Genomic DNA, 26437 nt, shown 5'->3' with positions numbered 1-26437 from the left:
TATTTTCAGACCTTTATTTGTACAGTGTCTGCTGATTGGAATGAATTCCAGATCAATAGTGACACCTGTATTTTCTCACAGGAATTCTTGGCCCACTGTTTTGCTCCTGAAATCTGTGTGTGAAATACGAACCATTCTACTAGCCCCTGGGTGGGAGATGGAACACGATTCTAAATCCAGCTTTTCTCCAAAGTATTTGTGTAATAACTTTAGCAGCCAGTGACTCTCCAATCCTCAATTTTCTTATCTATAAAATAATACAGAGGGAGAAAGGTTTGGAAACAATTTTTCCTCAGGTTACTTTCAATTTTTTTTGATTGCAGGAGATGAATTTATTCCCTCTTAACTACAAGTAGAAGGCACTTAGTATGGTGTTTCCAAACCTTATTGCACTTACTTACTTCCTCTGATTTTTTTTTTGTCATGTATGCTTCTTACCTATACAGTTACTGGTAGACAACATTTTTAAATTGATTCAGTTTTGTTTTGGTTACAATATTACTGCCATATATGCAAACACAGAATCAGTGGTAATAATTAGAATTTAATTTAAAAATATATTTTTGAAATTAAATATAATGATTTTTGTGTCCCTGCAATAATAATTTTATTCTTAATATCTGGTATTATAGAAGGACATGATTTAAATACCAAGTTAAAAGATGGGTTAAAATCCTATCTCTTTCAAATCAAAGTTGGAGAAATTGGAGCACACTTCTTGAGCCTTATTTTTTTCAGCAACAGAGATATATACATAAATAGACAAACAGGATCAGAAGAAGGGATAACTGGCAAAAGAGAATTCAGTTAATTAATCCTTTATTGTGTGTTTTGAGTACTTTTTCTTGCTGTGTCAGAGAACCTAAGAGAGACAGAGACAGAGACAGAGAGAAAGAGAGAAAGATTGGGGGGAGGTGGGAGTTCTGTCTCTTGTCATGCCTCCTGGAAAACATGTTAAACAACTAAGAGATGCATCACAAACTCAATGTGCAAAAGCAGCAATTGTGACCTTAAAAAATTGCATTGTCATTGCAGCTATTTATAAGAGCATCTTATTAAAGCTGTTAATACTTACGTGGTTGCATCTGTTATATTTAGCAACAAGAGGTATATTTACAGAAATGGATGCTTAACAGAATAGCCATGAGAGTCTTTACACTACTATGATTCAATTTGGACTGAATTATTTTTCTCTGCCTTATGTTTATGGTACAAGCAAGCCTGCCTCCTAAGAGTTTCTTTTCCTCTGGTACTTAGTAATTCAGTTAGCACCCTTAGCTCCAAGATGTGGTCTGAGAACCTTGAACTAACTTGAGCCTGGCCAATGGTTCAAAGCTAACTTTGCATATTCTACGTAAGAATCAGCTGGATTTCTCAGCACACATTGCTTAATTTCCTTTCCATCCTAGTGTTTGCATTTTGCCCAGTGTTACTCTCTACTGAGCATGTATAATGGTCTTTGCCAGTAGTATAGTCTATGAGTATACAAGAAACTTTCTGATTTTATCTTGTGTAACTTCAGATCCGGAAAAGTCAACAGACTTCCCCTGGATCCACAAGGCATAGAGAATTTTCTTATGAGAGTTATTTTTCCAATGTTTGTAAATAAGTACCTCCTCAAAGACATAGTCAACCAAGGATTCCTTTCTACACTTACTCATTATTTTCTCACTCTTCACAGTAAGCTAGAGTCTAACTCTTAACCTAATTACCAAAATCTTGGCTCCATTATTATTTTCTGTCTGGTAAGTTACATTAATCAGAGTCAACTGAATTTGAAAACCCTTCTAAATGACCTCTGGAAGAAAACAGCTCCTGGCAATTAAAAAAGAATAATTTGTAATCATCATATATTGACTAAGGTTATTCATAATATTTATAAATAACCATAGAAACACATGACTAACAGGATCTACACAGTTGCTTCCAAACATCCTTCCAGCACCAGGGGAGTCACATAACACTTATAATCTGAGATGCCAGGTGATGGCAAATATTACTTACATGAAGATAGAGAAATGACCTGCTGGAGTGGTTTCTTAATGGGATTACTTTGCAAGCAGCCCAGACACATTCACACAGAGTCCAGATGACTGATGATTGATGAGACCTCAGTCCAGCCATGCCCACTTAGTTGAGAAAAGGGATTTCAGAAACAGCAGAAATATGTAAAATAGAATTTATGTTCCATCCTAAAATACAGTGGGGGCAACCTTCATATCGGGAATGGAAGCCATTCATTCAGGACCAAAATGAATGCAGTCTTGTCTCAGATAACAAATAAAACCATGGTGCCATTTGAGTGTCATGTCGCCAGGTAGCTATAGAGCCAAATGTTGGGGGACTGGTGCTATTTGAGAAAGTTATTTCTGCCTAATTATTTGTACTACTAAGTCACATGGGGAAATGCATTGTCACATGTCACTTACCCAAGGATGACTTTAGGAGGCTGGAAATAAGGATTGTCTGTCACTGGAGTGTAATGAATACAGATTGGCTTTTCATGATTAGAAACATAAAACCTTGTGTCTGTTTTATTTTATTTTATCTTTTTTTAATTTTATTTTTTATTTTTTAAAATTTACATCCAAATTAGTTGGCATATAGTGCAGCAATGATTTCAGGAGTAGATTCCTTAGTGCCCCTTACTCATTTATCCCATCCCCCCTCCCACAACCCCTCCAGTAACCTTCAGTTTTTTTCTCCATATTTGAGTCTCTTCTGTTTTGTCCCCCTCCCTGTTTTTATATTATTTTGTTTTCCTTTCCTTATGTTCATCTGTTTTGTCTCTTAAAGTCCTCATATGAGTGAAGTCATATGATTTTTGTCTTTCTCTGACTAATTTCACTTAGCATACTACCCTTAAGTTCCATCCACGTAGTTGCAAATGGCAAGATTTCATTCTTTTTGACTGCCAAGTAATACTTCATTGTGTATATATATGCCACATTTTCCTTATCCATTCATCCATCAATGGACATTTGGGCTCTTTCCATACTTTGGCTATTGTTGATAGGGCTGCTATAAACATGGGGGTGCATGTGCCCCTTCGAAACAGCACACCTGTATCCCGTGGATAAATGCCTACTAGTGCAATTGCTGGGTCATAGGGTAGTTCTAGTTTTAGTTTTTTGAGGAACCTCCATACTGTTTTCCAGAGTGGCTGCACCAGCTTGCATTGCCACCAACAATGCAAAAGAGATCCTCTTTCTCCTCATCCTTGCCAACATCTGTTGTTGCCTGAGTTGTTAATGTTAGCCATTCTGACAGGTGTGGTTTTGATTTATATTTCCCTGATGATGAGTGATGTTGAGCATTATTTCATGTGTCAGTTGTCCATCTGGATGTCTTCTTTGGAGAAGTATCTATTCATGTCTTTTGCCCATTTCTTCACTGGATTATTTGTTTTTTGGTTGTTGAGTTTGATAAGTTCTTTATAGATTTTGGATACTAACCCTTTATCTGATATGTCATTTGCAAATATCTTCTCCCATTCTGTTGGTCGCCTTTTAGTTTTGTGATTGTTTCTTTTGCTGTGCAGAAGCTTTTTATTTTGATAAGGTCCCAGTAGTTCACCTTGTGTCTGTTTTAATGCCCTGACAAGATCTCACCTGTCCCAACCTCCATCTATTCACCCCATTTCCATCAAACATCATATATCTCAGGTTCTAATGTAAGTATTGGGGTATGGCAGTGAATATGTAAGATGGTCTTCACTGGAATAAGTGATTCCTATAGGTTAGTTATCTCAGATAATTGGCCTTAAGGACAAACAAAACTGTAAGCGTTATTAAAGTGTTAAGGATTTATTTGACTTTAGTCTGAATGTTAGTTTGGAAATACCTACTTATGAATAAAATGGCTAAATTAGAATTCTTCGGTATTTTATTACTTTAATCTTGTATGACAGTGATTCTGGTGGAGGTTTATAAAATCATGTAGCCTTAGACAAATCCTTTGTATTTCTGGCCATACTCAATTAAAATTGAAATACTATATATATTCCTCAAAGGTAAGGGTTATGAATTTGAATTTTTTAGCTTTTAATATTATAATAGGGAGGCAAAGAATAAATATGAAACAAATAAAACAGATCTTTTTTCTTGCTTTTAGGAAGATTGTCCTGGCTCTGTTTCTTCACTTGCCACATTTAAGGACTGTAAGTTGGAGATTAAATTGGTGTTGTTAATTGTTTTAGGAGCCTTCAAAGACAGGGATAATAGATGCAAGGTCTTTTCATGTGTGAGTATGTATGTGTGGGCCTGTGTGTGTCTGTGTGTTAACATTCATGTTTCTTTTCTGTTCCAGAAATGATTTTCTCTTACTGCTAATCATTTCACTGTGTGTTTCCCCAAAGCAAGGACATTCTGCGATATAAGCACAGTATCGTTACCAATATCTGGGAAATCAACATGGGCGACAGTAATATTATCTAATATACAGACCTCTTCAGATGTTGTCAACTGCCCTCTCAATGTTACTTTTCTGGCCCAAGATCCAATCCAAGGTCTTGCACTTTCATGCTCTCTGGTAATAGTTCATCTGGAATTATTTCTGGTCCCGCCAGGTCTTCCGTGGCCTTCCATGGCCTTCCATGACCCCAGTATCCCTGGAGGGTACAACACAATCACCTTGTAATGTGCCCTCAATTCAGGCATGCTGCTTCCTCATAATCAGACTCTGGCTATGCATTCCTTATAGGAATCCTCAGAAGCAATTCTGAGTGTCTCTTGGTGAATCATACCTGGAGAATGGATTTTGAATTTAGCAACCAAAATATCAGGCAGTGTGACCTGGGGAAAATTATATAACTTATCTGAATTTCAGTTTCATTTTCTGCAAAATGGGAATATCCATATGAATCCCACACTGTTTCTAGGAAATTATATAACGTGGTAAATGACATAGTGCAATATCTTGTATATATGAATTGCTTAACAAATGTTAGTAATTATTACCTCTATCTTAGAAGATGGACATAAGTAGGCCTTCAGAAATTATGGTAACTGGTATCTAGATTCCCTAGCATCTCACCAAGAAAGCAATAGAATCCTTGTGATTTATCGTTTTGACAAAACATTTAGGAGGAAGAAAAAGTGGCTGCAATTATTGTTTCATGTAAAATTTAGGATTAACTGAATCATTCAGTTCAGCAGACTAACCCTGTCCATGATAACTCATGGAAACTCAGGCTTTAAGTCATAATCCAGCAATACAGTTAATGTAAAATTCATTTCCCACTCAGCATCAATGAGCCAAAATGTGAATGAAAGGGAAGGGGGAAGATGGGGGTGGTAGGTCTGACTATTTGAGGAACCAGCCAAAAGACAAGAGATGCACATTTAACCACATTCATTTCATCTAGTGGAACTTTATTTTTTAAAGTGATGAATTATCTTCTAACTAAGAGGAAATCATCTTGGTCTAAACTTTCTGTTTGTTTTTGTTTTTGTTGTTGTTTTAGACAGACATTATTTTTTAGAGCAGTTTTAGATTCATAGCAAAATAAAGCAGACGGCACAGAGATTTCCTATCTATCCCTTGCCCCCATATTATATGCATAACTTCTCTCCTTATCAGAATCCTCTACAGGAGTCATGTTTGCTATAGTTGATGAGTTTGCATAGGTCCATCATTATCACCCAAAGTCCATGGTTCCCACTAGGGTTCACTCTTAGTGGAAATCCACACTCTGTGGGTTTTGACAAATGTGTGATGACTTGTATCTGCCATTATAGAATCACACAGGATAGTTTCACTGCCCTAAAAATTTTAGCCCCTGTGCTCTGTTTATTCATCTCTCCATCCCCCCAACCCCTGGCAACTGCCAATCCTTTCACTGTCTCCATAGTTTTAACTTTTTCAGAATTATACATTACATAGCCTTTTCTGATTGGCTTCTTGCACAGAGTAATATTTAGGGTTCCTCCATGTCTTTCATGGTTTGATAATTCAGGTTTTTGTTTTGTTTTGTTTTGTTTTTTAGCACTGAATAATATTACACTATCTGGGTATGCTACACTTTATCAATTAACCTACTGAAGGACATCTTGGTTGCTTTAATATTTTTGAAATTATGAATAAAGTTGCTTTAAACACCTATGTACGAGCTTTTGTGTGGATGTTTTCAGATTATTTGGGCAAATACTAAGCAGTTGAAAGCTGAACTACATGTTAGAGTATGTTTAGTTTTGTAGGCCTACTTTGTAAGAAACTGCTAAATTATCTTCCAAAGTGGCTGAATTCCCACCAGCAAAAAAGGAAAACTCCTGTCATTCCCTATCCTCCTTGGCATTTGGTTTTGCCAGTGGTTTGGATTTTGGCTATTCTAATAGGTTTTTGCCCATTTAAAAAATAATGTTGTTAGTTTTATTATTGAGTTTTAATAGTTCTTTGTGCCTTTTAGAGAACAGTCCTTTATCAGATGTGTCTTTTGCAAACATTCTTCCCCAGTCTGTGGCTTTTCTCTTGACAGTGTTGTTTGCAAAATAGAAGTCAGGTTCATCAATACTTTCATGAATTATGCTTTTGGTGCTGTATCTGAAAAGTTATCACCACACTCAGACATCTAAGATTGCTCCTACCTTATCTTCTGGGATGTTTATAGTTTTGCATTTTACATTAAAGTCTGTGATCCATTTTGAGGTAGGGGTGTGTGTGTGTGTGTGTGTGTGTGTGTGTGTGTGTGTGTGTGTGAGAGAGAGAGAGAGAGAGAGAGAGAGAGAGAGAGACAAGGGTTAAGGTTTGTGACTAGATTCATTATTTGTATGTGTGTATATATGTCCAGTTGTTCTATCACCATATGTTAAAATGTTATGTCTGCATTCTATTGCCTTTAATCTTTTGTCAAATATTTAGTTGACTTTATTTATGTGGATATTTCTGGGCTGTCTGTTCTGTTCCTTTGATCTGTTTGTCTATTCTTTCACCAATACCACTCTGCTTTGATTACTGTAGTTTTATAATAATTCTTGGAACTGAGTAGTTTCAGTCCTCTGACTTTGTTCTCCTCAGTATAATGTTGGTTACTCTGGATATTTTGCCTCTCCACATAAATTTTAGATTTATAGTCTGTCAATACCCACAAAATAACTTGATGGGATTTTGATGGATTGCATTGAATCTGTAGTTTGAGTTGGGAAGAACTGACATCTTGAAAAATTTAATCTTCTTATCCATGAACATGGAATATTTCTCTTTTTATTTAGTTTCTCTTTGATTTCTTTTATCAGAGTTTTATAGTTTTTCTTATGCAGATACTGTGTATAATTAAAAAAAATTTTTAAGGTTTATTTATTTTTGAGAGACAGAGAGAGACAGAGCATGAGCAGGGGAAGAGCAGAGAAAGAGGGAGACACAGAATCTGAAGCAAGCTCCAGGCTCTGAGCTGTCAGCACAGAGCCCAATGTGGGGGTCGAACCCACAAACCATGAAATCATGACCTGAGCTGAAGTCAGATGCTTAACTGACTGAGCCACCCAGGCGCCCCGAGGGTATTATATTTTTAATTTCAAATTCCACTTGTTCATTGTTAGTGTATAAGAAAGTGATTGACTTTTATATATTAACTTTGTATCCTGCAATCTTGCTATAATCACTTCCACGAGGTTTTTTGTGTGTCATTTTTTTTTTTCAGATTTTCTAGGTAGAAAGTCATGCCATCTATGAACAAAAGCAGTTTTATCTCTTTCTAGTTAGACTACTTTTCATTTCCTTGATTAGGTCACTTAATTCTTTCCCATGAAATACTTATAGTTAATGATTAAGAAAAAGTTCAGATATGTTTAGAAATGTCCACAAGATCACAAAGTAAATGACAGAGTGCATATGAATAGATGTTTGAAGACTTCTCTGCCTGCATACCTTCTAATAAAATGAACAAGGGCCTAGATCTATTGGCAACTTCTTCAGGGCCATTATTTTAGGATAGAGGTCAGGAAACTTTTCACTGTAAAGGGATGATGCCTTGATCTTAGAATTCCCAGTCTTCACAACTGTGAGAAATAAATTTCTGTTGTGTGTAAGCCACCCTTTCTATAGTATTCTATTATATAAGTCTGAACAGAGACACCGTATTAATGGTATTGCCTTCCCATCCTTAAATGCAGAATGTCTTTCCATATATAATGTTAATGGGTTTTGATAATTAGGAAATTAAGTGTAGGTAAGTGGTAGGTAGAATTGAGTTTGTCCATAATTTCTAATGCACCTGTATGATTTTGGTTATGTATTTAGGCTTTCTCAGGCTCAATTTTCAAATCACTAAAAGATGATGTAAGGCTTACTCTTTATTTACACCTACAAATCTGGAGGCTGGGACTAGTGTCTTAGTCCTAAATGTGTGTGTGTGTGTGTGTGTGTGTGTGTGTGTGTGTGTGTGTGTTATGGATGGTCAAAGGATCAAGGAAAAGAGCTTTCTTTAGCCTTCCTTTCTACTACTCTGAATTTTTATCTAAGGAAAAGTGGGGTTTTGGCTGTGATTGTGTATTGAGAAGGCAGTAACTACTTTTTTGCACTATCTCAAATTTGTGTTTTTGGGAGATACTAAATGTGAGAGACCAAATGTGAGCCAAAAATCTATACTTATAAGATCTGAAGTATTTCAACTATGACTGTTACTGCTACTCAAGCCACAATTATTAGAAAACTCTTACTGAAAACCTCTATGCACTAGGTGACATGCTAAGAGTTTTAAATGTATCAGCCTATTATATTCTCAAAGAAACCATATTGAACTTTTCTTATTATCTCCTTTTTAAATCTAAGAAAATTGAGGCATTGAGAAATTGATATTTCCAAATTTAGGCAGCATTAACATCCTGATCTGAGAGTTAGGCCAAACTTTTTTTTTTTAATTTTTTTTTTAACGTTTTATTTATTTTTGAGACAGAGAGAGACAAAGCATGAACGGGGGAGGGGCAGAGAGAGGGGGAGACACAGAATGGAAGCAGGCTCCAGGCTCTGAGCCATCAGCCCAGAGCCTGACGCGGGGCTCGAACTCACGGACCGCGAGATCGTGACCTGAGCCGAAGTCGGACGCTCAACCGACTGAGCCACCCAGGCGCCCCAAGGCCAAAGTTTTATATGCCTCAAAACCTGTGTACTTTCCATGTGGCATAAGTGATTACATTGGTTGAGTTGAGACATCCCTGCAAGTTGTTACACAGCATCTTCAGGGGGCTATTAAAAGAAGCAACATCTTTTTGCCCTTTTACTCTTATAGTTTGGTCCATTTGAAACTGTCTCCTTCTTTAAACACTTGATGCCAAATCATCTGCTAATGCCTAATTTGTGTGTGTTTGTGTGTGTGTGTCTCCTGGGGGATTCTTCACTTCCTCTCAGCCACAGTTAAACCCTGTTCTCTGACCCTCTGTGGACTGGAGAACTTGAAGGGATCTGAGATGACCTTTCTGAACCTCCTCATTTTTCACCTTAGGAAACTGAAGCCGAATGATGTTAAGTCATAGAACTAAAGATTGATTGGTTTTCAGGGATAGAATTTCCAACATAGTCCTTCCATTATGTGTTATATCTCCTTAAATAAGACAACCTAATGTTTGATCATTTAATGTCTTTTATTCTATGCCTTCTTTTCTTTAAGCAGCTTGTGATGGCCACCATGACAGGGACTTCCTCATATATGCCATAGCACCTCATTATTAGAAATAGGCTCTCAACATATGCTTATCAAATTAAATCTTGTGTCCAAGAACAGGTTGTCAGAATTCCAAAGATAACGGGTTTTAGTACAAGATAGTTTGTTGTGTGTGAGTCTGGATTTTCCCAACCAAGCCTGGGAGATACTGGCTGAGCACTGTATTAGACAATGAACTCTGTTTATGACTGATTCACTATTTACTCGTGCTGTAGTGTACAGAGAATTATTCACAGGTGGGGTTCCAAATCTTGGGCAATGAATAAACATTATTTTTGCTCTAGCTTAGGGTACGTATAGTTAGGATAACACCTGTTAGATGAAATTTTTAGGTGAGTGGATTGTATGATAGGATGACAAGAAAAATGGCAATCTCTATAAATAAGAAGAGACCAAACATGAAGTTGCTAATGGTTGTGTTTTTACTGGAATATACTACAATGTGGTTAATAGGTGCTTTTATAGACTTAGACAGGCATTTCTTCCCCGCAGCCATGATTAGATTTTATTTATTGCTAGCTTGTTTGTATGATTTTTGGTCTTTTAATCCCTTTAAGCACGTTGCCCAAAGATTCAATATTTAAAAAGATGTTATAGTTACCAAAAGCATGAGACCATTGTTGTAGATAGTGGTTTACCAAAGATAGGTTGTGAAAAGTATAAACAGAAATTTATTTAATTCAGTCTTGACTAGAATGACAAATACAACTGCAGGAAAGACATGAACCTCAACCAGTACTTTAATAAGAAAATCTGAAATAATCTAAGTGAGAACTCGAGTTTCTATTACATTATGTTGAAGAATTAAAGTTTAGCAACTAGTTATTTTCTTGGTAGTAAAACATAAAAATTAGATCTGTACTAGTTATGTATCTTGTCAACATAAAGTCGAGTTTGAGTTTATTTGCTAAAAAGACAATTTTCTTAACATTGAGAATTTTTTATTATAGTTTGAAAGATGGTTCTTTTATTTTTTTAATTTTTTGATGTTTATTTATTTTGAGAGAGAGAGAGAGAAGGAAAGAAAGAGAGAAAGAATGGGGCAGGGGCAGAGAGAGATGGAGATGCAGAATCTGAAGCAGACTCCAGGCTCCAAGCTATCTGCACAGAGCTGGACACGATGCTCAAACTCACGAACCGGGAGATCATGACCTGAGCTGAAGTCAGATGCTCAACCGGCTCAACTGAGCCACCCAGGTGCTCCTAAGGATGATTGGCTTTTAAAATTGAAACTAGGGTGTACCTGAGTGGCTTAGTCGGTTGAGCGTCTGACTTCAGCTCAGGTCATGATCTCCCGGTTCGTGAATTCGAGCCCCGTGTCCAGCTCTGTGCAGATAGCTCGGAGCCTGGAGTCTGCTTCGGATTCTGTGTCTCCCTCTCTCTCTGCCCCTCCCCCACTCACGTTCTGTCTGTCTGTCTCTCCAAAATAAAATAAAAACATTTAAAAAAATTTAAAATTGAAACTAGGCTATGTTTATTTGAGCAAACCATATTTGTCAGGATGTTGGCTGTAAGATTTATGTTTATTTCCTTAAAGTTGCAAACTCTGTATGGGATACAGATTTTTCACACCAAGCTTGATGATAATTAGGTGCCTAGGATATTATCAGCTCTTACTCCTTCTTAAAATTAGAACCATGTCTAAAAGCATATCCCTTTGTATGAGTTGATTTAGTAAGTAAAACTGGTGACTCCAATAATTGACTTGAAATCAGGGTAGAGTTATAATTTGTTATGACAATGGGATTAAAATTAACCTGATTTGGTCTTGAGATAATAGTCTCTTTGCAAAGGAAGTTATAAGAATAGCCAGCTGTTGCTGGCTCGAAAACCTGTTCTCTACTGTTACGTGATATGTAGTTTCAGAGTAAGCATACATGAGAAAGGTGAAGAAAAGGAATAAGCAGGTAGTGAACAGATCTTCTGTGAGCCAAAGAGACTTTGGCAGGATAAAGGCAAAAATTAGCTGTGAGATAATGTGTGAATGATATTAGCAAGATCATACTAACGTGCTTTATAACAAAGACTTGGACAGAATCAGGAAACAATAATATTTAGATTTTAAAAATTATTTTATATATTCCAAACGTTTTGCTAGATATATTCAGTCATGAGTGATCTCATTTAAAAACCAGACAAAATATGGCCGTGATCTTCTCCATATAGTTTTTAAGACTAGAGAATTGTGAGGAAAGCATTTCATTTGATGAACTGAGAAAAATGCACAGCTGAATGTCAAGCTGAAAGCAAAATTTCATTAAGATATTTATGAGATTATGTGTGTGCATGCTTCAGAGTGCACAATACACAAATAACATCTACTGAGGTCCTAGAGATCTTTCATTTTTCATTTTATCATATATATATGTTTGTGTATGTATGTGTGTGTGTGTGTGTATATGATTAAAAGATAAATATTAAATTTCACTAATTGGCAAACATATTTAAAAAGTGAGAGATATTTTTTGTTTTCAAATCTTATGTGGTAGCTTATATTATTTGGTCACATTATCCATTCTCTTCTGTCTTTGTGTGTTTCAATGTGGGTGGAGAACACTCGTCTGTCATATTAATTTGGGGCTTGGTAGTCATGTGACTTGAGTTGTCTAATGAAACGTTTGCAAGTATGACAGCTCCCACAGAGACTCTAACAAAGATTCGTGTTTTCTTTTCCCAATAGGGGTATATAGGTCCTAAACTTGACCTGCTTTTGGAGCAGGGGTACTGCAGCTAATCTGCTGATCCATTAGCAAGAAGGAGAGGTTTGCTGTTGCAAACTGCTGAAATTTTGGAATAGTTTATTACTGCAACAAATATTTAGTACTACACCTAGAACTTTGGTACTAATTGTCAAAAATCATTTATCCATGGTAAATTTTGTAATTAAGATTTTTCTTTGCACAAGAATATTTTTTAGTTTTCTTTGCACCAGTGAATAATTTTACATTGAATAGAAGTAGATTGTTCTGCCTTCTGGAAACTTTAAAGAACGTACCTGTTAAGATGTACTAAGAAAAACAAAGATTGGAAATGTAACAACATATATGGTTGTTGCTTCAGAATGAATTTTCTATAATAATAAAAATAAAATATGAATATATAGATTAAGAAGTAAAACAAATTGGGTTGCAAGAAACTCAGTTTTTTCCATGGCCTAAATGGTTTGGCTATTTGGAGAATATGGGGTCTCATATAATTTTTGAAGAACAAAGAGACATATGGTTGTCTTGAACAACTAGAACCAGAAGCTTGAATTATACCAGAATACTTTTGCTCAGACTTTTGCCTCTGCTTTCCTTACTGCATCTTGACTTCCTTTTCTCTTACTGTGAACCACCTACAAGGCCTTGGGTAGCCTCTCAAAGCATATATTAAAGCATTGCAACCAGGGAGAGACTTCCTCACCTCTTTGTTTCCAGATAGAAAATTCCCGGTTAAGGACTCTTGATTGGACCACCTGATGTCACATGCTCAACTTCAGGCTAATCAACTCTGCCTTGAAGTGGTGTATTATGATTGAAAGTCTTTAGTAGAACTCCATGGCTGAAAAAGATGGAGAAAATGTTCCCTATGGGTGTTATTCCCAGAAGAAAGGAAGCTTCCTGGGTAGGAAAAAAAAATACATAGCCAATTTAGAGGATTTGAAAAAAATAATCAGATAATGTGAAGCTTTGTAAAAGTTTATTGTAGCAGTGCAAATTTAAAAGTCCTTGACTTTGTTTTAGGTCAGTGTTTTCTCAAAATATGGCTCATGGATCATCTGTATCAGAATCACTGGAAAGCTCATTACAGAAGATCGAAAACTTGATTCAATCCCTTACCTAAAAATTCAGAATCTCTGACAGGGACCAGGAATCTGCATATTAAATTAGTCCTTCTGATAGTTACAAAGCCCTGCTAAGTTTGGAAACTACCATTTAAAATTTTCCCATGAAAAAGTGTCTGTGAGATTAAAAGGGAGTAAGTTAAACAAGAGAAGTTCAGCTACCTGGCAATAAAGCCAGAATGAAAATGGTTCCCTGGTTCTTCACAGATAGGGCATGCACTTTTCCTTCCATATTTTCTGGTTCCTCAGCTGCAGTATTTTTACTAAAGTGGATCTAATTATGTTTTCTCTTTTTAAATCTCCCTTTTCTCATGACTCTATTTATTGACTAAGACTTCTCTAACTCTACTTCAGCAGTCCTCTGTACTCTCTCCTCTGTTCCCACTGAGGTGTTTTCAGTTCAGTCTCCAATTACTCCCCATATTTCATCTGTATTTTAGAATACAATTCACAAAACTGTATCTGAAATCCTTGGGCTCAGATTTATTTCAGATTTGTGTGTGTGTGTGTGTGTGTGTGTGTGTGTGTGTGTATAAGTATGAGCCACATGTCATATATTAGTAGGGTTTGAGTCAGTACTCCATTTTCAAACATTGATATTTCTGCAGTGAAACTAATTGGGGTATATATTATAAAAAGCCTCCTGTCAGTTTAGGTCACCTTTTGCCATGAATGAGTTGCCAATGAACTGGGATTTTGGAATTATAGGTAAGAGATTGTTACATAAATGACCTTGTTTCTTGCCTCCAATTCCTCTTTCTGTTTTAGAAAGTTGTTATATACTTGTTTTCCACTTGCAAAAACTATGCTAGACACTCCAGTAGATGCAAAGAGGAGAAAACCAAAATGCCTCTCTTTGAAGATGTTCATTTTTCTTAGGAAGAAATAGACATGAAGAGAAATACCTTAAGGGACAAAATGAAGGAAGGGTACAGAGGGATGAGGTCTTCATATTGCAGGATTAGTAAAAGTCTACCAAGCATCAGGGTTTGACTGGGAGAGCTTTTATGGTATGGAGGGAGTGTTGACAAAATTCCTTCTCAGGACCCGAATTGTTCGAATGTCCCACAGAGATTTGAGGGATTGCCCGTTGAGATGGTTTCTTCGAAAATTCTATACCACCTATATGGATGATGGTTCGTTTTGTCACAGATTCTCAACACTCCCTTGTATCACTTACTTGTCTGGGTTTTTTTTTTTTTTTTTTTTTTTTTTGTCATTTCTCACGGTAGTACTTTCTTTTTTTCCATTTTTGTATAATAAACAATAGGAATTCAGTGTCACACAAAAATTTGAGTTTATTGCTCACATGTCTGGAGTCATCTGGGTGTTGAGTGGGTGGCCCTACTGAACTGTGCTGAACTTACATGTCTAGAGTTGCCTGGTGGTCACCTGAGCTAGACTGTTTGGCTGGGCAGCTGTGACAGCTGGAGCCACATCGTTCTGCTTCATGTGCCTTCAATCCTTCAAGAAGCTATCTCAAGGCATTTTCTCCTGGTAATGACAGAGGAATAATAAAGCAAGCCACCATGAGCAGGCCCATGTCAAGCTTCTGTTTGTGTCACACCTGCTAACCTCCCATTGGCCTAGGCAAGTTCCATGGCTGAGCCAAAGCCAAGGGTCAGAGGAGCTCACCCTATCCCCAGGTGGAAGATCCAGCAAGGTTACATGGCAAAGGGTATACAAAGAGGGGTGAAGACCTGAGATAATCTTTGCAATCTTCAGCACTTCTCTTTCGCAGACTTATGTTTTAACCTTTATGAAATAGTGTGATACTGTCACAATTTCTTTCCTTTTTTTTTTTTAAATGATTCCCCTCATGCAGCCTCTGTCCTGGAAATCCTGAATCATCTTCTATTCCTGCATGCTCATTCTCCCTGTCCCTCTGCTGAGAGTGTTCTTCTCCCTTCCTCTATTAATCCTATAAAGTCTAGCTGAAATGTACATGAGGCTTTCCCTCTGTATGGCAGATATTTGTGTGTGGTGCCTCATGCCAAACAACAAATAAGAGGCAGGGTCAGTGTCTGTTTCATCATAGTATAACGAACCATGCTTTGGACAAATAGAATCTTGAGAATAGCATGGGAAATTTATGAATAAAAGGCCCTGCCAAGAGGCTCATCTCTGAGGGTCAAGTAGTAACAATGTGAACTGGATGGCACAAATTTTCACTTGTTTTAGGAGTTAAAAAAATCAACAAATCATCAAAAGGGAACAAATTTGAATCTTTAGCTAGGGCTTGGGTCGTAATTGATATAGGGATTGTTAGACTGGAAATATCCTACATTCTGAGGTCACTACAACCTATGTTCAAATCCTCATATTTTCACTGTATTCTTTGTGGAAATTTAGGCAGATTATAGACTTTCTGAGAATTTCACTTCCTTATCCTTTCATAATGTATCGGAAAAATTAAATGAGATATATAAATGATGTAGGGCAACTGGCACAACATTACAATTTCTTTTCTAAATCTTTCAATAAAAAAGAAGCAAAATTATATAAAACAACTTATAGGGGCACCTTGGTGGCTAAGTCAGTTAAGCGTCAACTCTTAATTTTGGCTCAGGTCATGATCTTGCAGTTCGTGAGTCCAAGCCCCATGTCAGACTCTGCGCTGACAGTGCATAGCCTACTTGGGATTCCCTGTCTTCCTCTCCCTCTCTCAAAAGAAGTAAATATTTAAAAAAGAAAACTTATAATTTAATATTTCCTTGAGAGATTTCATGTTGTTGGGATTATTCATTTTTGAATTATTTCTATTCTGGCACTCCTCTGATAACAGATCACTTATGTGCTTTGTGGTGCATACACAGGGAGAAATGAGGCACCCTGACCTCTGACCGCCAGCGATTTGTGAAAATGCTGATCGGCTCATGTGACATCCTCTACCTGATGTGTCTGTTTCACAGCCCAGATGGTTGGCAAAACAATTTGCAAACCCTCTGTCAAGGCTTTTGTGACATCTGGAGATATGCTGATGTTTGATGTCTTAATCCAATCCATCAAAGACCTTGTGGAGAAAACCACGTGTCTGTACTATTGTCCACATAGAATTCAAATACACAGCACTTGCTGCAAAATAATCTGGCAGACTCAGGAGTAAGGAAGAAGAAAAAAAATTGGTGGCTCCAAAGTGACCCTAAACCCACTATGTACCTTGTTCTAACATTGCTCAGCTACCCAGAGGCTTGCTGCTAGTCTTCTAGAAACACAAAACAACCCTTTAATGGCTCTATGAAAATGATTTATATGCAGTAGAGGAATATCACAATACCAGTTCTGTGGTCAAAGAGAAGCAAATTGTTAACCTTGGTACTTTGGGTTTGGTTTGTCAATTATGTAAAGATGCTCCCAACAGTGTACTTGGCCCTCGAATATTAAACACCTGGCAATCTGCCACATCCTGTGTAGCTGAGGTCTTTCTTTTGATTTGAAAAGCAGCATCATAGTTGGGTTTCCACTTAAGTGACTTTCAGCTGCTTTGAAATTGCCTGAAGTTGAATGAAAATATGTTTTACCAGGTGTTTTCCAAGCAAGGTTGGTTAGAAATCTGCCAGAGCACTTGGGAACTGGTTTGTTAATATGTGTAATCATGACTGGGCTCACCTATCTCTGAAAACAAATGATAAAGATAGAAAGACATAGTAAATCTACAATAAGAAGCCACTTTACTTCTTTATATTTTTATAAGAACGTGTTAAACGTCTATCCAAGGCTCGAAAAAAGCAAAAACTTATTAATTTAACTAAACTTTGCCAAATAATGGAAGACTAGGAAGGAAGTACTAACTCTAGTACTGTTTATGCAAGAATAAAATTAACAGGGAGCACCTTCTTGCCTGGGCTCATGCATGAGGCAGCCTGACAAAGTTGAAGAAATTGATAGGAGGCTTGACTCCTAGTTCTCAGAGATAGAGATTCATAGAGCATCTCATTAAGTAGAGATGTTCTCATGATGAACACCTGTGGAAGTGAGGAAGCGAAGCAGGATTGGACATGGAGAACACCATGTCTCAATGAAGCAGGACATGCCAAGACCAGAACCCCAGTGTGATCAGTCTTTGGGTATAGGCTGCTCTGGAAGGAGGCACAATCTTGGACAAGCTGTGTATTCAGCTGAAGCAGTCCCCAAGGAGGGTAGGCAGTGGATGCCATCTTCTTGCAGCATTTCCAACAAATGGAGGGATAAATACTTCATTCCTGAAGGGGGATTTGGACATCACACCACTGTATGACCTCACCATTCTATTTTTTTCTTACAACCTAATTTTCTAATCCATAGGTGTTAGTTCTGCCACCTCCTATCTCAAAGCATTGAACAATGATCAAAAGTGCTGATAGATAACTTTTTCTTTTTAATAAAATTATAGTTACTCGATCCTGTTACTTCATATTAATTGGGTATTCATATGCACGTTGAACTCAGCAAATAGACAAAGGATTAGGAACGCTTTGGTGAGCAAAACAAAGTCCCTGTCCTCTTGGAGCTTACACACTCATTCATGACTCATCCAATTAAGTGAAGCTATTTTTGGCTTCCTAATACTTGGTGAATATAATGTAGTAGTTAGCCAACGATCAACCAAAATATCTTAAATACCTTGCTTCTTTGTCTTCCACTCCTTGTCAAGGGGCTGTGTGTGTGAAAGCCCACCTTCAAAATTCAGGAAATTTACAAGACTGTTTTTGGTTTCACTTCCGATGATGAAATGCCTCAAGGTCTGCAAGAGGTGAATGAATGAGGTTTGTACTTTCCCATGTTTTTGTGGCATGCACATAGCACCCTGTACATGTGAGAGGGTGCTTTTAGATCCCTGGGAATATGTTGGAGCCTTTCGAAGTGCCTTCTGGTCCTGCAGTTCTCCAGGACTCCTTTTTAAAATTTTGTCTGGGATCTAACATTCCCTAACTCAAATCACACCTTTAGGCATCTGCAAACTAACTGAAAGATTGCTATTGTTTATACCAATCGCCTAGGGGTGAGGCTTTTTTATTTTATTTTTTTGTAAGGTGAGCTCTGAATCAAATCAAATAGCTATACAAACATGAAAATGAGAGATTTTCTAGGGAGCTACCAGTTTGGACGAAATAATTGAGATGTTCTAAGCATGAGGCTTTTAATAGAATTCCAAAAGGGCCAGCCGTCTTTCAGCCATGAGGCTGCTGCTCTTTCATGGCTACACTGCCACTGCGCTGATAAGGGAGAGTAGGATGGCTGGAATAGCCTGAAGTTTAAATGCCATACAGTCTACTGTCTGTCTTAGGTATGTCAGTCATTTCTCTTGGACAAGCACTTTTTAGTTTGTTCAGTGGGTTGGGCTAATTTCAAGAGTTCTGAAATTACTGGTTTTAATTGCTTTGCCAGTATTTTCATTGTTTTTGTAGGAGTGCAGTTTCATGGGCATCCTCACTCCACCATTCCATAAATCTATATATTCCTGGGTTCTTAAACTTCATGATGATATGCATTAGTGTGACCTTTAAAATTTTTTTTAATTTTTAATTTTTATTTTTTTAATAATTTATTTAATTTATATCCAAGTTAGTTAGCATACAGTGCCTTTTAATTATCCCTTTATTGTCCTGGGCTTTTCCAATTCAGAAAAATGCATGTATTTTACCATTGGCAATATTTCTCATGTGATTTTTAAATAATTTCTTCCTTTTTCCCTTTTTTGTCCATCTGAAATGCCTACTTCCCATATTAATTTTCAGACCTTTTATTATTTCTCTATTTTTCCTTTTATCCTTCTTCTATTGTCTCAGATATCTCCTTGATATTATCTTCTCAATCTGTTTTGGAATTTTTATTTTGATGCTCATATTTTTAATTGCTAAAAATTATTCTCTATTATTTTAAAAATAGCATACTGTTTTGTTTTGCAAATACAATATTTTTTTTTCACTGTTGCAAACCAATTAGCATTTCTCATGAAGTTTTGCTTGATGTTTTCTGGAGTGTTTTTTTTTTCCTGCTCATTTTCATCTTTCCTGTATGTTGGGAGCATATTTCATAGTAAGAGTGAGGCACTAAAACGTATTGGCCACTCTATATGCTTTGGTGGGGCTTTGGATGGGATTTACATTAGGGTGATTGTTTGGGTTGTGAGTAGGACATTTAATTGGGTGATTCACATGGTAGTATTCAAGCAGTATTTTTTTTTTTATTGGGAACACTAAGTTCTGTCAGAAAAAAAAAATTATCACTTGAATGGGGGCTGGAAATCTGGTCTCTGGCATTCTGTGTATAGAGTTTGAGTGAATAACTTTCTTTTATTTTTTTAATCCCACATCTTGCCCCTTTTGTATACTTCAACCATATTTGGTACCTGTGAATGCCATGCTTTTCTGGGGTTCTTGAGGAAAATTATCCCTACCACTATCCCTCACCTGTCTCCTTTATAGTGACCCAAGTCTTCATTTTTCTGCATCTTTAAACATCATTGCCATCTTCCATTTGCTTTTCTGCCTTTCAAAACTGTTGAAATATTTTGTCTGCTAATGAAGACTCTCTCCTCCCCAATCTCTTTTGTCCTTGATTTAAGCATTTTATACCTTACTCTTATTCTGGTAGGCCTCTAAAAGAAGTCCCACTAAAAACAAGAAGAAATGAATAATCTTTTAAAAATATTTGAAGAATAATACATAAATAATTTTTAGATGGATGTCTTATACATTTGACTTTATAATCAAATCTTTGGGCTGTTTTCCATATCATTTCCATAATCATCATTAACAATTCTTAAATTCCATCATGGGAGCAGCTTTTGAATTTGGGTATGAGGAATATGTCACAAATGTAGTTGGTCATATTAAGCAATTTTGAAATTAAAATTGTCAGTTAAGTTATAGCATGTAAAGTGTACACATCATAAACTCAATGTTTACTTATGCATGTGTCCACTTTACTACCTAGGGTAAGATACAGAACATTTCAGAATTGCAGAAGGCTCTTTTATGCCTCCTTTCAGTCAAAGACAACTACTCTTCTGAATTTTATGGCTATCAATTAGTTTTGTTTGCTCTTGAACTTCATATAAATGGAACCATAGAGTATGAACTCTTTATGTCTGGCTTATTTGAGTATTGCATCTATGAGAGTCATCATGTTGTTACGTGGTACACTTTTTTTTTTGAGTTTATTTATTTTGGGACGGAGAGAGAGAGCAAGGGAGGGGCATAGAGAGAGGGGGAGAGAGAGAATCCCAAGCAGGCTCTGTGCCATCAGCGCAGAGCCTAGTGCAGGGCTTGATTCCACAAACTGTGAGATCATGACCTGAGCTGAGATCAAAAGTTGAATGCATAACCTACTGAAGCCACCCAGGTGCCTTTACACTTTTTAAATTGTTTTTTAATGCTTTATTGTATAGATATGTCATCATTTATTCTATTGTTGAACTGTTTTCAGTCTTTTTTCTATTATGAATAAAGCCGATATGAACATCCACATATAATTCTTTAAAAAATTATTTTATAAAAGCATTGGTACATACCTAGCCAGCCAGCAAAAATCAAAAACCTAAAAAGGGATAAATGGATTTGATACCTTGATACCAAGACCTATAATTGTCACATGAGGGATTTAGTGTGATGTCCCTTACCTGGTATGAAGGCCAGAGATGTTGGGAGTTTTCAAAAAACTAGGAGAAAGTTGTTTGCTAAGGAATGAGAAAAACATCATGAATTAGATAAGTATTTTGAATTATTGCCTTTTTGCTAATCAAGGTGCAGTTACACAATTCTCTTTCTGTGATGCCTAGCTGCTCACATTTTCAAATGAATTGGGTGAAACAAACCAGATACTTCATGAAATTGATTATAATCTGTGGTATTTACAAGGGTTACAGTTTCACCTAAGTACTGCATAAGTGGTTTGTTTAAACATCTCAGTTATATTTTATGAGCTGGATTTCTTCTATAATTGGGAGGGAAATGAAGCCATTAAGACTTACTCTTTGGCACTGTCACCACTATTTCCATTAGTTTGTCAAATTAAAGATTATATAATGCTATTAAAAACAGCTGTTTGTATTAAACCAACTTCTCTAAAATGTAAACAAATGAGCTTTATTTCTTTTGCCTAAAACTGGCAGATCAACATATTCATGTAAGACATTGGTTCTCAAGGTGTGGTCCCATATTAAAAGCATCAGTTTCAGCGTCACTTGGGGATTGTTGGAGATGCAGATTCTTGGGCTTCACCCCATACCTACTGAATCAGAAACTTTGCGGTTGAGACCCAGTAATCTGTATTTTAACATGTTCTCCAGGTGATTCAGATATACTCTGAAGCTTGAACTGTAGCTTAATACATGGGTTTTTAATCCTGGCCATGCATTAGGGTCACCAATGTGATTTCAGAGAATACTGATCCCTGAGTCCCACCTCCAGAATTCCTATTTAAATAGGCCAAGGTAGTATGGGCTTTGGGATTTTTTAAATGCCCTGAGGTGATTCTAATGTGTGGCCAAAGTTGAGAACTATTTGTTTAACAAGATCAAAAGAAATAGCATCCTAGGCTTGCTAATTGTTGGTCACTGGATGGAGTAAGACCTGGAAGCTATCACTTGCATTTTGAGATAAGTCTTGGATAATGTTCCTGTCTTCATCTGAGTCCAACTCAGAAAATTAAGTACTACCAGAAAGCAAATGGACTATTGAGTGTTAGAAATGACTCCTTTTTTCCCATTTAGCAGAAAATCCTTCATTTAAGAAAAATACAAGTAGCTCATTCAGTGGTATACATGACAGGATATTATAAAGTAAGCCTCTTGATTAGAGAACTTCAGTCAGAGATATCAATTCTAGATCCTTCCTAGGTATAGAGAATCTGGAGAGAGTGTTACTCAGGTTTGTACTTTTGCATCTGGTTCTTTAAAGTGAAGCAATGCTGTAGGCCCCTATTATCCTCAGATTCCTCATTTAAACCAAGACTCAACCAATAACTCTTGTTTTCTTTGTGTTAGAATGTTTTACTTTTCCCTGGCTATAAGAGAGATTTTTTGGTGGGAAATGGTGGGTGGGGGTGGAGACCCACCGATACCTTAAAAATCAAGATGTGGAGGAAGGCCTGTTTTCTGCTAATGGGTTGATAGCTAGAGTCACAAAATGTACAGTTTACACATTTGTGAACTCTCTAATTACAAGCTATCTGAATGAAAGGGGAAATTTGCTGAAGTTGCTTAACTAATTCTTACCTTGATAACACCTCTGTTATTCGGGTGAAGAGAAGGGACTGTAGCCAAGAAAGGGTTGTAAACAGGTGTGATGGAAGGCATGTTTCTGTAATTTATATGAATTTTATTGAGAATTGTAGTGTGTTGAGATAGTCTTGGAACATCCTTACCATTCCTGGGAAGCCACAAACAAAACATCCCACTAAGATTTTGCAAGCAAGAGTAGTCTGGCATCTCTATCACAACAGCAATACAATTTCCTAAGACTCTAAAGGTCAGACTAGTTAACCTTTCTCTCCCTTTAAAGTCCCCGTTCCCAGTGGTCATGAGTAACTCTAATAAGGCTCTGAGTGGTGTAGGTTGATGAGGGAAAAGAAATGCCACTTTGCAAGGTATCTCCAGTCTTCTGTGTATATTGGAGAACTAGTCTGGATCTTGATCAAGATGACCCAATGGCAAATGCCTTGATGATTTCTCTTTCCAGGCTGGGTATTTGTTAATGTTAATATGAATTTATAAGGAGACAAAACAGCTGTCTTCATCAGTTCTCTCTATTGGGATTCAGCCATTAGTTACCTAAGTAAGGGTTTTTCTTTAGCCAGAGATACTTATAGGCATTTGATGAACGTTTATAGGTTATATAAACACGAAAATCGTGATGACTACATTATTTACATAAGCAGGTATTGGCTGCCTAAGCGTATGCCAAATTTCAAAGGCATAAATCCTTATTCTTGAGTTGGTTAGTGGAGGTGGTATAGAAATCTAGAAATTATGCTGTTATACTAGGATTCTTCAAATGTGGGTTGACCCTGAGCCAGAAAAATATGACCATAAACCTAGCTAGATACAACTGAATTCATGTAGAACTCCTCCTGGACTCCCCAAGAAATGGGCTTTCATTTTACTCCCTGTCCAAGCTTTCAAGGATTGTAACTTCTGGGTTTTACAAGAGTCTCTCACAGTAAAGATGTTCTGACTCAGTATAGAAGTTGATATGGTTAAAGCAAGCCAGACATGTTTTCCATCAGCATGTAGAAAATGTTATTCCCAAGTGACCTCAGATTGTAAATATTTGTAGGATTTCCTGGAAATGAGCAAATTTGGAAGAAGATATTCTAGGTGGCACAGCTCAGCTGCTGAATTGTTGGCTGCATTTGTGATACAGTGGGAGCTGAGCAGGAGGCCTGGCTTTCTCTCACATGAGTTCCAGCAGGAGGGTGGTTGACTCAGGCCTTATTTTTTTAAATTAATTAATTTATTTGTGAGAGAGAACACGCACGTGAGAGAGTGAAAGAGCACATGCTTGAGCAGGGGAGGGGCAGAGAGGGAGAGAGAGAATCCCAAGGAAGCTCTGCACCATCAGCGTGGTGCCCAATGGTGGGGCTTGAACTCACAAACCATGAGGTCATGACCTGAGCCAAAATCAAGAGTTAGACAGTTAACCAATAGATCATGATCTGAGCAGATATCAAGATTTGGACACTTAACCAACTGAGCTATCCAGGCACCCCAACCAAGTCCTTATTTTTAATTCTGATTGGGTAATGTATCCACTGGATAGTTTCACTGCTAGGTGAAAGTACCTCAGAGGGAAAACCCAACCATTTTTCTGACCAACTTCGCCAGACCTACTAACATTAATGTTGTAAGACTCTGGATGCAATTTATTTTAAATGAGGAAAGTCCTGATATTTTAACACACAGTTCTCATTCTTTCCAGACATTGTCAGCATAGAAAAACATGGATACTGGGAATGCTTGTTTCTTTCTTCTTACCAGCAGCTGGGTGGTCCAGCCCAGACCATTTGTTAAACATTATTGGAGACGATTAAGTGAGGATAAACACTTCTTGGCAGGAACAGGAATCAGGTATAGGAGCTGCTGTATCCTGTGGGTGAAAATGGAAATTTATATCTTGCTTTAAAGTAGCCTGTTTGTGATGATACCCTGAAGAAGACAAGGTTCTTCTCTAGATGATGAGGCATTCTGAAAAATAATGCCTCTCCTCTAGTTTCATTTATTATTTTTTGCCCCAGATTTTTGTCAGTTGAGGCAATTGGGACACGTGCCTCTGGGTGGAATATATATCTTTTACTTCTTATGATACAACAGAATGTGGAACCCTGAGCCCCTCAGTCAGAAGTTCTGGCTTCTGGTCCCTGTTCTGGGATGGACCGTTAGTGTCTTTCCATGTTATGTCTCCTCCACAAGTGAAGGTAGTCAGTGACTCTTCTCAGTCTCTCATTAATATAATGTACATGAAGGTAACACTTGAAGTAGTGGCCACTCTTTGAAGAAAGATTGTATGTAAACATCAGATAATAAATAAGAATGATAAAAAATGTCAAGCATCTGAATGTGGGCAAAAGTAATTTAGGATGAAACCACATCTATAGGTATTTCTTAAATGCTGTTTCCTGAACTATATTTATCTTAGATGAATCTAATCCAGTCTAATACCACACATATGCAGTGAATTCTGGAAGTCAGGCGTGGGGGCTAGAGGGAGTAGGGGGAATGGAGGTGTCAGGGAGTGGCTTTTTATGCTTCCTGTGGGGGTTAAGTGGTAGCAAAAAAACTGATCATGGCATTTGCCCTTCTCTAATGAGAACTGACTAAATGGGATCCTGCACATGTTAGAGACTATGTATATTGTTGTGTTTATTATAGCATTATAATTATTTGTGGACATGCTTTTATTTTCAACTATCAATTCAGACAGTTTAAGGTATGTGTCTTATTCATCATAGTATATGTAGAATAGATATATTCTGGCATCTCACCAAATATCTGGTCTATAGTAGGGGCCTGATAAATGAAAAATAATGTTGCCTTCTATTTAAGAGCCCAAACTCTTTGTTAGGTGTATTTCTAAACAATTTCACATGTGATTGCACATGTAATCCCCATTATAGCCACAGACACACCCCATTAGCATTAGGCAATACGGATAAAAAAGAGAGGTTATTGGGAAAATGTTACAGAGAAGTAGTGAAGTATACATAATCCTCAGACTCTCTCCACCCAGAGCCCAATGGTTCTGTAGAGAGGAACCCTGTCTCCAAAGTGTTCTACATCAGTGGTTCTCAGGCTACCATCAGGACTACTTGAAAACTTGTTATAAATGCAAATTAGGAACCATAGTCAGTCCCTAAGGACTTGGAAGTTCTAGGGGTAGGACCCAGAAATTTGCATTTTATCAAGTCCTCCAATGGGTTCAGTGCACGTTGAAATTTCAAAATCATAACTCTACATAATTTTGGTGAGAATAGGGTTGGGGAGAACATGCAAGGAATGTCTGTGTGATTATAAACCAATAGAAACTCCCTCATTGGTGAAGTGGCCTTGTTAGAAGTGGGTAGGATGGGGGCTGGTTCTAGTATCAGCCTGTTGTTCTACTGAGATAACTCAGAGCCGCTGAACCAGCTCTCCGGTGAGCTAGCCAAAAAGGGAGAGGAAGAGAGTCACCACAGCTATCCACATCCATCCCTCATCAGATGTATCCTACCCTCCTTGCTCTATAGATGTGGAAAATAAAGCACAGATGGAATGCCTACCTTGCCTTAAGGCACCCTGTTGAGGGGTGGTGAAATCCTGACTCAAACCCACAGTCTCACTCTAGGTCCATGGTTCTCAAACTTGGTGGGTAGCAGAATCACCTAGGGCACTAGATAAATAGAAGAGGCCAGGCCCTAGCTTACTTCAAGGAGCCTGGGCCTCTGTGGTCCCGATAGCTCTCCAAGTGGTTTTGATACACCCCACATTTTATGAGGCA

General features: G+C 37.4%; 1 long non-coding RNA gene across 2 annotated transcripts; it reads right to left on the bottom strand.

The window, feature by feature from the left end:
- On the bottom strand, positions 1-24719 carry LOC125162659 (uncharacterized). Of its 2 annotated transcripts, none has more exons than XR_007151122.1 (5): positions 24439-24719; positions 21085-21141; positions 18084-18204; positions 13061-13257; positions 1-247 (listed from the first exon to the last, which is right to left on the bottom strand). It is a non-coding gene; the product is annotated as an uncharacterized LOC125162659 (long non-coding RNA). The 2 variants fall into 2 exon arrangements; XR_007151123.1 differs by lacking the exon at positions 1-247 and adding an exon at positions 4094-4609.
- Between the last annotated feature and the right edge of the window lie 1718 nt (positions 24720-26437).

This window comes from Prionailurus viverrinus, chromosome A3 (genome assembly GCF_022837055.1).
Source record: "Prionailurus viverrinus isolate Anna chromosome A3, UM_Priviv_1.0, whole genome shotgun sequence".
NCBI lineage: Eukaryota > Metazoa > Chordata > Mammalia > Carnivora > Felidae > Prionailurus > Prionailurus viverrinus.
The sequence above is the reverse complement of the archived record's forward strand: the minus strand, read 5'-3'. Positions and strand labels throughout refer to the sequence as shown.